Source organism: Coloeus monedula (genome assembly GCF_965178545.1).
Source record: "Coloeus monedula genome assembly, chromosome: 2".
NCBI lineage: Eukaryota > Metazoa > Chordata > Aves > Passeriformes > Corvidae > Coloeus > Coloeus monedula.
Window position 1 is genome coordinate 29,422,995 of NC_138782.1, and position 13,349 is coordinate 29,436,343.

Below are 13,349 nucleotides of genomic sequence, written 5' to 3' on the forward strand. Positions count from 1 at the left end.
ACTAAAACATATCTTGACAAAGACAATATCGGTAATACATATGTATATATATATACATATTTTAATAGCTAATGGTGGTGTGGTTAATACAGAAAAATGGATTAATAGATGTGGCAGGTAATACTCAAAGCAGATGCTGTTTGGTAAATGTAACTAAAAATATTTTAATTATATAAAAGCAATAGGTAAATAAAAGCAATTATACTTAATTTCGCTTTCAGCTTGTGAGCATTTTCTGTAAGCTTTAATAGAGAGGAGAGCCTGTGCAGAAGGCTAATGGTATAGCCACTGCTAACACTACTCATTATGGTTTCTAAGCAGTACTTATTCTGAGGTATTTCTCTGGAAGACTACAGTGTTCTTCATAAGGGTACTTGGAGCCTGATAAGTCTAATTCATAATAATATCTACCTCATTCAGAAAATTAAAGTTTACAGAGTCCTCAGCAGTTTGAAAATCTTTATACTACTTAGAACCATGATCGTGTTTGCTTAAGGACAAGGTAAAAAGTGATAACTTGCATTATAATAAGTGGAACCTCGTAACTGTTTCTTAAACACTGTCCTCTACAGGCACAATAATATTGAGACCCCATTTACGGTATGATGAATAAAAACAGTTGACATCATTGTTATAATCTTTATTTAAAACTGTTACCAAGGTTACTAATTACCATCCCTGTGTGCAACAGGTCCCTCTGAAGCAGTATCTTTACAGATGAACCGTAATGTGCAGGACTATAATAAAAGGCATAAGGGATTGTGCACAGGCAAAAATGCTGAAAATGACACAAACACATCTACATTGTACAGTGCAAAAGCTTTGCTTTCGATGCTGAAGTGTACAGTGCGGCTTTTTGTTTAATTCGAGCATTTAGAGAGATGTTAACTGTGCCCTGAAGTGGCTTCATAAATGTCGGGGAGCAGAGGAGGTAGGGGCTACAGTGACCAATAAAACCTTCTGCTGCTGCTGCTGGAAAGTGCTCTCACGTCCTCCCCACTCTTCGTGGGGTACCTGGTTTACGGGGAAATCTGCCTCCATTGTGTTAGGCAGGACTGCAGGGAGAGAACACGGAGCTGGTGGGGCACGGCCCTCAGCCCCGGACTGAGGCCAGGCCTCCTCCGCCTGCAGAGGGGGGATCTCGCCCAGGGTGACAGGGTGGCTAAAAGGAAAGTGGGGCTGCAGGTGACGTCCCGCTCGCCCACCGGCCACCACCTCCGTCCCCCGCTAAGTCATTCCACCCCGCCCTCAACTTAATGACACAAATCCGGGCTCTTAAGGTCTTTGCGACTGATCGTACTCGCTCATTTATAAATAATGATCTCCATATAGATGCATAACAACAACATACCAGAAGTGTTTGGGGAGAAATCCGATTAAAGTCTATAGCTTTTTTCCCCTCTCTCCCGGAGCAAAAGTCTTGCCACAGGTCAGCTGCCGCGGCCGGCCCAAACTGCGGGGTTAAAGGGAAGAAAAGGCTCCAGGAGGGCTGCTTCCCTCCGGGCGGCGGGAGGGGGCTGCCCGCGGCCCGCTCGCCCTGCCGCCCCTTCGCTCGCCCTGCCAGGGACGGAGGGAAGGAGGGAGGGAAGGGGGCTCGGCCGAGCGTTTTGGGAGGAGGGAGCCTCCGCCCTGGCTGGAGCGTGAACTCTGCGCCCGGGAGCGATTTCCCCCCGGCGCCAGCATCCCCGGGCGGGGGTGTGGGGCCGCCCCGCTCCGCCTGGACCGGCCCGGCCTGGGGTGGCGGTGACGCAGGACCGTGCTTTCCTTTCCTCTTTCGAGCGATTTAGGCGAACTACAAAAACAAACATCGGGCCGTTTCATGAAACGGTGGAGAAAACTCCGAAGGGAATGAGAGCGGGGCACATCCTTTTAGAGGAAGGACAAGGGTTCTCTGAGGAGGGAAAACAAAAGATGACAGTGGTGGCTGTAACCCCACCATGAACCAGGGACCTTCTGGCCACGCTCGGAGTGCTAACCTCCCCGGACTTCCCATTACCTCTCCATGACACTTCACTAATGCTCACACAATGGCCAACTGAGCAGTTTAAGTAAAGATATTTTAACCTGAACTAAACATTGTCTCCAGACAATAGGATGCAAAGCAACATCTGGTACCACACATAAACAATGCTGTGCAACAGCATATGCTCGACGTCTGGAAGTTTATGTCAACGCTAAGCAGTCGAGGAGGCTGTCGCTGCTCGGCATGAAATCTTAATAAATGGTTTTTTGCTGTGCTTCCGAGATGAGCATCTAGGATCCTTCTTCTCAGGGCATCCCCTTCAGGTTGAGATTGCCCGGCAAGACATCTTCGGACCCCATCCGCGCCTCTGTCCTCCCGCCCTAGGAGCAGACCACCAGTGAGAAATGCCACGGGGAGAGCCCGTGTACCGGCCTAGGGACAACACCGGGTTACTCCTTCCCCGCTGTGGCTCCGGCGGGCACGGCTCGGCCGCTGGCGCCGGTGGAAACGGCGGACGCTGAATGGCAAACTTCAGGGAAGCGCTTCTTTAAAGAGGAGGCTCTAGGCTAATGAAACAACGGGAGGTGACTATCGCAAACAGCTGTTCCTCATACATATTTCATTATACAATCAGATAATGCGTCTTACCACCTTCTCAATTATTCACAGATAAACATTTTCAAGACGTTTTGACATCTGTCTTAGGGCCTGCTATTAATTTAGTAATCACTATGGTTAAAAATGTATGGGGACTGCACCTCACAATAACTAGGATTTTTCTTACGGGAACAGCTACCGTAAGAGCTCGCCCTAAGCAGCTCATCAGGTCAAAGAGAGCCCCGAGATGGAGGGAGCACAAGATATTCGCCCTTCAGCCCTCGGGCTGCCGCTCCGGGGGGGCTGCGCCGGCCCCGCGCACCGTCCCTGTGTGCCCGGGGCTGTGCAGAGCCGGGCCCCTCCCGACGCCCTCCGGAGCTCCTGGGGAGAAGCGATGGGCGGAAGAAGCCGAGGGGGGAAAGAGACGGCACCTTCCCTCCCTAGCAAGCCATAAAAACACCCAGAAAAGTCGCGTCTGCCTCTTCGGTCGGGCTCTGGGCACAAGCGCTCCTGCCTCTCTCGGCGAGCGAAGGGCGGTCACCGCTGCCTCGGGCCGGCCCAGAGCAGGACACCTGCCCGGCCGGGCGGGAGCTCCGCCAGCCCTCCACCCAGTGTCCCTGCCGGCCGGGGCAGCGGGGCGCCGGTGGCAGCTCCCGTGGCTTCGTTCCCCGCGGAACAAAGCCCGCGGGTCCCCGGCCGGGCAGTGAGACGCGCTCCTCCTTCCTGAGCGTCGGAAACTTCTGACAGCAAGTTTGTTTCATTGCTGCTGAGCTGGTTGTAAACCCGCCAGGCTTTAGGAAGCCGCAGCATCTTAAAACTGCCACTTTTGTGTCTCTTCTATGGCAGTTATCCCTTTTCTCAAAATAAAGCGCACACCACCCCCAAAACGCACTTGTACACGCACAGTACCAGATGTTACACATGAGCATTGAAGGGCAAGTTAAACGAGCAAACGGGAGAAACAAATCTCGACAACACTTTCAGACATTTTATTGATTAAATTAAGCCACTCAGCGCCTTTCCTCCCTCCCCTTCCCCAGGTTATCTCTTTTTAACCTCAAAATCCACACACAACCGGCGCCTTTCACGACCGCCCCCTCCCCTCCCATGCCCAGGTAAGTAGACGGCAACGCTGGCGTACTTTCCCGTCCTGCTACATAAGATCTTGATTTCAACTAGTTTCTAGAGCTGCGGTCTCGCCAGTGATAAGGGGAATCTGTTTCGCAGAAGGAGCAGGACCCACGTGTGAGCCAGCACAACGAGGAAGAAACGGTATTTTTAGCCTGGTCAGACTCCTCTCCCCATCCCGCGGGGGCTTGGCCACCCCGAGCCGCCCCCGCGTGGGGACCTGCCCGCCAGTGCCACCAGTTCCCAAAGCGCTGGCCGTCTCCGTTCGGCGCATCCCGGCGGGTACCCGGCTGCGGGTGGGTTTGTTCTAAAGCCTCTGCCGGATTACCGACCGTGAATTTAATTCTTATCGCACCGCCAAGAAAAGTGCCGGCCCCCAGGACTGTACACTCCCAGGCTGGGAATGTGAAGGCCTTTCTGCCTCGCAAGTAGCGAAAGGCAGGGAAGGGTTTGGGAACAGCCAGAAGAGGGGACGCTCTGTGAAAAAGAAACGAGAACTCAGTGCTCCCTTCAAAGTATTACCCACATTTGAACACCTTGCCTTCTCTTGAATGCTCTGTAAACAGCAAAAGGGTTGGTGGTGAGCTCTGAGCCTCTGGTTCAGATATACCTGGAACCCACGATTTTAAAAGTCAGAAACAGGGGAAATCGGGCTGTGAATGTGCGGAGGGAAGACCCTTCCACCTCAGCATCATTCATTATATTTTAATGTGGAGTGTCAAAAGTCCGCTGAAATCTTTCCACCAGCCGCTCTTGAATTGGTCCTACACTCGCTCAGAGCCGGTCTGTGCCGACCTGGCTCTTGACTTCAGCTCTCTAAGTCCTTGTATAGTTTCAACACTGTACTTGCGACTGTCCCCCTGCAGAGCCGTCCTGCTCCCCGTCCCTACCCCAGCCTCAAGACGTCCTTCCCCCTACTGATGTGTGCTGCAGCCAAACAGGGCAAAAAGACGAGAATTGTATTCGACAGATGTTGCTCACTCGTGAATAACAGGTTCAGTGCATACGGTATCTCTCGCCATTATCCTGTAAGTTAATATCGAGTAGCAATAGCTGTCTAAATATCAAAATCTATTTATAGGGGATGCAGAGCTGTGACCTCTCCCTCTGACCTTCAGGAATCGCAGGCTGGAAAACAGGGCAAATGAAGAAAGGGAAAAAAAAAAAAGGATAAGCCCAGGATTACAATGGAGATTCGTGCGTGGCTGAGCCGGGCTGGGCTGCCTTTGTTCCGAAATCCTGAGAGGACTTGAACCTTTAGGACAGCACCGGCGCTGCGGCCCAGGGGAGGAGAGGCTCTGTCCGGCTTCTCTGTGTCCCTGCCGCGATCGCAGTGTTGCTTCCTCCACTTCTGCACAGCTACAGAAGTTGTTGTTGTCAGGTTTTGGGTGGGGTTGGTTAGTTTTTTTCACAAAAAAAAAAAAAAAGGGAAGGGGGGGGAACAGACAAAAGAGCGCCGTTGACTAAGAAGCAGGTCTCTGTGAGAACTGAGGGACAGGAGAGCTCAGCAGAGTGCGGACCCACAGCTTAGGAAATAATTTTGCACCGGGAGAAAGGCTTGTTGGGGGTATTTTCTTATTTTGAGCCTCATAGCCTTCTCAGCACAAACGGGGTGTGCGCGGAGGGAGCGAGGCTTAGGGAGTTTTCGCAGTCCTTCCCCGGCAAGCAGCAGGATGGGGGAAGCTGGGCGCTCTCCGGCACTGCCCGGGGGTGCCTGGGACCCCCGGCAAGGGGAGTGTCGGGACCTTGGGCCGGGACCCCCTGACATGCCGTGCTCTCGGGGATCGCCCCCCGCGCATCCCCTTTCCCATCGGGCTGGGAGGGGGAGGATGCTCCGTAGGGTCCCAGAGCAGGCATCAGTGTTACAAAGCTCATCCCCTCGGGGGCAGTTGGAAAAGGGAAGATAGCAGGGGGGGCTAAGAAGAAAAGAATAATCCCAAAGTCCTTTTTTTTTTTTTTTTTTTAATGGAGCCATCGAGAGCTCGTCCAGTCTGAGTTAACAACTGCGTAAAACTAGACTAACTGCACCACCGGCCTCCCCCCGCCCCAGCCCTGGCTCCCGGCGGTAATATGGCGCCTGCGAGCGAGAGAAGCACTTTTCTCGGTGTTAAGCAGTTGAAATGTGCTCCCTGAAGGTCACACCAGGCGACGCGCCCGTTGGCTGCCGCCAGGGCCGGGGCGCGGGCTGGGCCGGGCCGGCGGCAGCGCCCGCAGCCCCCGGGCGCCATCCCGCCGGGGACAACAGAGCGGCTCGGGGAGGTTCCCTACAGCCGAATATGCCCCGGCTCTGCTTTTTCCTCCCCTTTATGTTGCTGTGTCTACAAGAGCATCGTACCCAGCTTCCCTCTCTATCTTATTAGAAAAAAAAGGAATTAAAAACCCCGAACAAAACACCCAACAACCGACCACTTAAACCAACCCTGGGCTCTGAGGGAGTTATTCCTCATGTCTGGAAATTAAAAGGCTCAAATCTCCTACGTGACCGTGTTGAGACACGGGAGCACTGTTCGCAGCTACTTTAAAGCGCCAGTCCCAGCTGGTTTGGAGGTCGGAGCTACTGTTCTTCAGCAAGAGAAGAGTAGTTCAGGAGGCAAACTCTGTCCCCGGGGAGTGTGCAGGCTCTCTTGCCGCCGTCTAAGTGCACCTACCAAGGGAAAAGAGAGGCAGGGCTGCTCACCGTGCTGCTTAAATGTTCTCTTCTTTCTGCTACCGGGGGCTAAGCAAGGAGTAATCTCCTCTAGCTATCCGAATAAAATTAGAAAGATGATTAAAAAAAAAAAAAAAAAAAAAAAAAAAAAAAAAAAAAGCTATTCTTGGCATTTGCGTCCAACTTGAGAAAAGTATCTGGGAAAAAAAAAAAAGGATCTCCCAAACTCTTCCCAACACACTTGGCAATAATCTCCTTTTAAATCTTGTGTCTTGCTACCACATTAGTCTCCGTGATATTGCATTCCAAAGAAAATAGACTGGGTATTAGAAGAGGAATCCCCTCTTCCTAATGAATATTTACCCTGAGGTCATTACATCCGTAATGGTCCTTGCTAACTTACCTTGCTCCCCTCTTTCTCTGCTAGAGACTGGGATTTCAATCACAATGCCCTCGATTTTAAAGTGCCGTGTACCATTTAATGGCGGGGTGCAGGAGAGGTTAGAATATTATTGACTTCATGCAATATATAAGATGGATACATTTAAGACTTTTAACTTTTTGTTGCAATGACACGCTGTATTTTTATGAGATACCTATTATGCAGACAGAACCATTGTGCTGTAGCTGCCTCACAGTTGCTGGATCGTTTCTATCAGATGAAAGATTTTGAATAGTTTTCTTTCAACAATGCATCCTTTTGGTCTTGATACAAAGAATGTAGGCATGGTATACACTTAAACAGCTCTGTCACAGAGCAAGATTAAATAGAGTATATATCGAATCCTGTCTGCAGTATAATACGTACAGGGAACAGAATGGAGCTCCCTCCGCCGCTGAAGGAGCACATTAAGGTCTGATGTCCTGGGAGCATCTTCCAGATTTCCCTTATCTCTGATATTTCGTTAAGCTGTTAAAAATCTTTACAGACGGGCTTTAAAATGGGCTGTTTCTCGCAGAAACACGGAGTTTGATAACAGAGTCTTTTAACAAAACCTACTGCTGGTGCTCCAGTAAAGGCACAAGTTGCGCTCTATCTGGTCCCCCATCTCGGCCCCCGTGCCTGTCTCGGGCGGGCGGCTTTTTCCTGCCCCGCCGCAGAGGCGAAAGAGGTTCAGCACAGCCCCTGGCGTGCGTGTGCCCACCCCCCGTCCCCACTCGCGGCGGCAGCCCCGGGCCGGGATGCGGGAAGGTGGTGCCCGCAGCCGCCGGTGCCAGGCGTGGGGGGCTGGGGGTGCAGCCCGGGGAGGCTCCGCGCCCGCGGCTCCCCCTCCGGTGCTCACTCGACTTGACCAAAGTGCACGTGCTGAGCCCAACTTCCCTCTCCCCAGCTTTGTGCTCTCCGCTGATTGAGTTCCCATATTAAGCTCGAGATCCTTTCTAAGCAACTGCTAAGAAGTCAAGAGCATCCTTGCTTGCTTTCTCTCCGTGGGCTTTCATGCCCTCAATTTGTTATTCTACTGACACTTTTCTTAAAGTTAGCGCCTAGCATTGAAACATTACCAACAAAAGCCCTGGAAAATCTCTCCCTCCTCAGCACTAAATCCTCTAATGGGTCTGTGCGTGTCGAATTTTTATTTGATTTCCAATAATCTCCAGCACTTCAATATTAAACCCACCTCAGCCCAGTGCCTCACCTATGGGATATTATTCAGTGCTGCTTTGGAAAGTAGAGACGCTCAGATTTCCTTCCACGTGCACCCACTAATTTATAAATGAGTGTATACAGCTGTCTTCGTGTATATCTGTGTCTCTATATCTGCAGTAACGCTTTCATTTTGTGTCAAAATAACACATCCTGTCACTCCACGCCAAAAGTATATTTATCGAATGAAATAGCACCGCAAGCTGCATCTTCTTTATCAAACCTTCATTTCTGTTTTACCCAATTGTTAAATATCTTTTCATTTCTTTTCCTATTTTAAAATATGTATTACAGTAATTGTTACTTGGAGGTCTTTTGTGTATCTATAGCTCCTTTGATTCATATCTTTTCCTTTCTTTTAATCTTGTTATGCGAAATTATATACACATTTCTCAGGAAATCCAAGGAGCATAACTTTATTAAATAAAAACCTCCTAATCCTGGAGTTTTGCTGCAAATACCAGTTTTTAAAGTACATGTTCCTAACCCATGGGTTTTTTTGAATGAAGATCCCTAAGTCCTCTTCACTTTATTACACGGATTTGGTGAAATGATTCTTCAGGCTCTCTAATTTAAATAAGTTTTAGTGTGAACTAAGAATGAACATTATCCTCTAACCTGAGGTCAAGTGAAGGGTGATTTACATGACAAAGAATAATTCCCATTTTGTCCAATATGAAACAACTTCACCTTCGGCATCATTAAGAAGAGTTTAGCACTTTCAGGGCTTTGGGGGTTGGGTTTTTTTGGTAAATAGTTGGCTATGTATAGCGCAATTTCCCTTTTATAAATCACAATACAAAGGCTGACTTCTTGTGCTCTTGAATTTCGGCATTATTTTTATAGCCTTAAGTAGAGTGAATTTGCACCTGCTGGCATTTAAACTTTAACATATTAGCTGGGGAGGATTTATCAACCCAGCGCACTGCCTCGAAGCAAATTAACCATCTTCATTAAAGTAAAGGGGGGGGGGGGGGGTTGCGGGGGGATGTGACCATTTAAGACGCTGTCCCCTATCTCTCCAATCTATACAGGTTCCGAGTGGATTATTTGGGGTCTTTATAGCAGCAAAATTACCGCTTTACTCCCCCTCCCCCCAACACATATTCGCTTCCAAATTTCTACTTCTCGCCCGGCACTTTAACCCTCTCAATACCTTCTTCCCCTCCGCCTGGAGCGATGCCCTGCAGCGGAAGGTTGCTAAGGGGCAGGGGCAGCTCGACTGCGCTCCCCGTCTCAGCCTCGGCGGCCTCCCGCTCTCACCCCACCTCCCTTTAAGAGTACTTCCCCAAAAATATCAGGTCGTGCTCTTGGTGGTTTCTTGTCTCTATTTTATGGTCACTTTCAGTTGAGCTTGCTCCCTCTCCTCGCTTCCTCACGCTCACATACTCACACACACACTACAGGAGCCCGTGAGGAAGTGATCTTAATCTAAATATCCAACTTACCAGCCGGAGGATCCTGTCTTGGGAAAGTTCTGCTCTGTTGGGTCTCAGAGTTAAAGAAACCACCGTCATCCCTCATTAAGAGCTCAGATCTTGGGGAGAGGGGCTGCTGGCGGAGGGCCACGGGCGGGGAGCTGAGCTCCCCGGCTCTGCTCGCCCGGCGGTGCCGGCTCTGCGCCCCGAGGGGACCCAGACCCCCTTCTCCGCATGCGGCTCCGGCGCTCTCGGGACGGGGGCGCCCCGGGCAGCTGGCCCGGGATTTCTCCCGTGGACACGGCCGTGCGCACCTAGCCGTGACTCCGCGGTGGGATCCGCGGGGGAATCCGCGTGCTCCCCGCGGCGGGAGGGGGCCCCGGGGCAGCGCACCGGCTCTGCCCGGCCGCCAGCTTCCTTGGGGGGTGGAGGGGTGGTCGTGTGCTTGTTCACAGCTACACCGGGAAAGTGGGAGCGTTTCGTGTTTACAACCGGCTTTGGCTTGTATTGGTGAGATGTAGTTCAAGCAGCGCTCCTGTGTGTCGCGGGCTCTTAACTGGAGCTTTGCTCAGTCATTGAGAGCAATAGAAAGTATATGGAAATCAATATATAGACAGTGTGGAGGGCAGATAATGGATTCGAGTCAGTGAGTGTTATAATCTGCATTATGGGCTTCCTATTGTTTAGACTGAGCACAAATTTCCAAAGGGTGAAGTGTTGGGTTTGGGTTCCCCCCCCCCCCCCCCGCCTTCTTCTTCTTTTTGGAGGGCTTTGTGTGTATAGGGGGAGGGGGAGTGTTAAATCCTTCTGCCACAATTATCAGAGTACACCCACTCCCCCCTTCCCGCCCGCCCCATCTGATTTTAAAGGTAGTGCTTTCACGGCGAAGCTAATGACTTTCATTTAATTGAACATGCCCTGATGTAGCGGATTGTTCTCGCAGCCCTACGCCTTTGTTGCTTTTGGGGGGAAATAAAGCTAATCAAACCTTTTGTCACGGCCAAATTCTCCCTCAGGGTCTCCCAAACATTTGTTTGAATAATTCACCTCAAGAATTGAAAATACTAATTGATTTTAAAATGCTAGCCCGGAGGGACGGGGAGGTGGGGGGTTGGGGTGGGGGGAGCCTGGAAATTAGAGGCGAAGAGCAAACGTCTACCTGCCAGCAGCGAAGCCTCCGCAGCCGCTGCCCTCGCCCGTAGCCGCGGCCAGGCTGAGTCCCCCCCGCAGGCTGCGGTGCCCCCGCCGCCGCCGGCCGCACTCTCCGCTCCGTCCCCTCCCTCGGCCTCTTCTCCCCCTCCCCACCGCCAAACTGCGCCTGGTCACCTTGGTCTCGGATTCTCCGCTAAAGTGCCGGCGGTGGCAGGGGTGGGCTCCGCCGGGCGGGGAGGGGATCCCAGTCCGGGCGCCTCGGCCCCATTCAGGGAAGAATTTTGATGCGATTCATTAGAAGTAACGAGTTGACATAAGGTAAATCTACATCGAGGGGGCCTTTCTTTGAGTGCATGGGGAAGCTTCATTAACCATCGCTAACAAGGCGTGCAAATGCTCTGATTGGGCAGCTTTCTTGTAACGCCAAGGCCTTAGCAGGATGCCCACCTAATGAGGGTCACTACAAGAGACTGATAAAATATTCAAATTTTCCGTCGCACCAGGAACTTTGTACTAAAGGAGAAAGTTGAGACAACTGTGTGCTTGTTTACCTTGGGAAGGCACACTCGGGGGAGAAGGCATCTAGCTCTGACATCTCCATCTCCCAGAGAAGCCCCGAGCTGGATGGTCGCTGCTTTATGGACGTTTATTTGTTAAATTCGTCAACAGATTTTCCCCCGCCTTCTCTCCCTCTCCCCCATTCTAATTGTGTTTCTCTCGGGCTTAATGCGCTGATTAATAAATAACCTGTCTGCGAGGTTCCACACTTTTTTTTCCTCTTTTCTTTCCTTTTTTTTTTCTTGAAGAATTATTAAAATCAGCCTGATGGCTTTAATGATACGTCAATCATTTCAAAGTTGCTGCTTGTTGCTAATATGTCAGACTCTGTACACATCACTGCTACTTTCCTCACTGCAGCGTTTAAAGCCTGTCCCCTCCTCCCCCCGCAATTTGTTTCTTCAAGTTTTCATCGCTAGGTTACGATTTCTAATTAGAGCTAAGTATTTCACTTAATATTTAATTTAGACGCCCAGCACATATATCATACCTAGATCAGTCAATCAAGTGTCCCTTGTTGATAATGCTACATCATTAAGAGTTGTGTTTAATTCAGGAGAAAGCGACTGTACAGCTGCTTCTGTTGCAGAGCAGGTAACTTTCGACTGGCAGGAGCTGCCAACAGATCCAGAGGGATGGGGGAAAGCAGCCCAGCCCAGCCGGGAGGCGGCTGCGGCTCCCTCACCTCCTCGGGAAAGTTTTCTGCTTCCCAAGCCGTCATCTCACCAAGGAGGCGAGCTGCACTCCTTTTCTCACTTTTTAAAAAAAGTAATTTAAAAATTGTTGGTATTTCACGTTTCCCTCATCCAGCCTCGGTGTTTACGCAAAATAAAGCGTGGGAGGGGTCCCCGGAAGTTTAACTTGGAAGCTGGAGCAGTATTTTGGACCACTAATTAAATACCCCCTCGACTTCTTAAGCCAATCCAAGCAACTAAAAAAATATCAATTGCCACTTGTTTGTTTTCACGACTGGCACAGCACACACGGCATCCACAGGGCTCTGTTACAGGAGCCTGATGGGCCACATCTCACACACCCATCAAATGCGCATTCATTTATCCCGGGAAATCGTGACTAAAGAAAGAGAGGAAGAAAGACAGAGGGAAGGAAGGAAGGAGGAGGATAGATGTGTGTTTAAAGACAGCATCCGTGCAAATTTTTTCGGCGCTTGCTTCTGAAGACTGACAAAAATCCAGTTAAATCGTTATATTAATAATAGAAAAAGCCTAACGAGACTAACGCGATGGGTTCTCCTTTACCTGCCCCGGACTCTCCCTTTCTCCCACCCTCGCCTTCCCCCTCGCCGCGGCCGCAGTGCTGCATTTTCCTCTCGCCGGTACCTCGACCGCTACGCCCCAGCCCCGTCTGAACCCCTGCCTCCCCCGATAAAAAAAAAAATAATCAGCGCTTGCAAGCGTCGACTGAGTCACTCCCGAGTCAGGATTAAGGGGCACTAACTAGGCAGCAGAAAATCGCAGCCTCCTGGGAGCGACCATCAAAACAAGCAGTGAAATAAAAGAGCTTCTCTCTCTGCTTCCCTTCCTCTCCCCAGAAAAGTCCTCCAGGTTGGCAGCCCGACACACACACACACGCACACAACTTCGTAGGGCTCCCTCCGGAAGAGAGCACTGGCTTGCCCGGGTTTGTTTAGGGGGAGGTTTTTGGGGAGAAGGGGAGGGTTGCTCCCCTGCCCTGCAGAACCACATGTCATTCTGAAACAATAAATCATGTGGGACCAAGTAAGATTGACTGGAAACGGACGGCAGGTTCCCCGGCCTGGAGAAGACGGCTATCGTCAGCGCACGGGGACCCCTCCTTACGCGGCCCCGGACCCCAGGCCCCAGCGCGGGGGTGGGGAAGGGCCGGGGGGGGGGGGGGGGGAGGCCGCGCACCCCGTGGGCGCTCCCCCGTGGGACCTCCGCCTGCCCGTAACAAACTTACAGGATCCGGAAAGGATTTCCCCAGCCGAGAGGGCAGCCTCTGCCCAGCCCCGTCCGCCGCCGCTGCCGTGCTCCCGCTCCCGCTGCCTCCGACCGCGCCCGGCTCCGCGCCCGGCGGGGCGCCCCGCTGCGCGCGCCGCTCCGCTCCGCTCCGCGCCCGCGGCTGCGCCCGCCCGGCGGCGGCGGCTGCGGCTGGGCGCCCGGCGGGTCCGGGCTCGGCATTAGCCGATCCCATTGACAGTTTGCAGCCAGCAGCTGCAGTCATTAAAAGCCATTTACACCCTGGCCTCCTCACACAAAG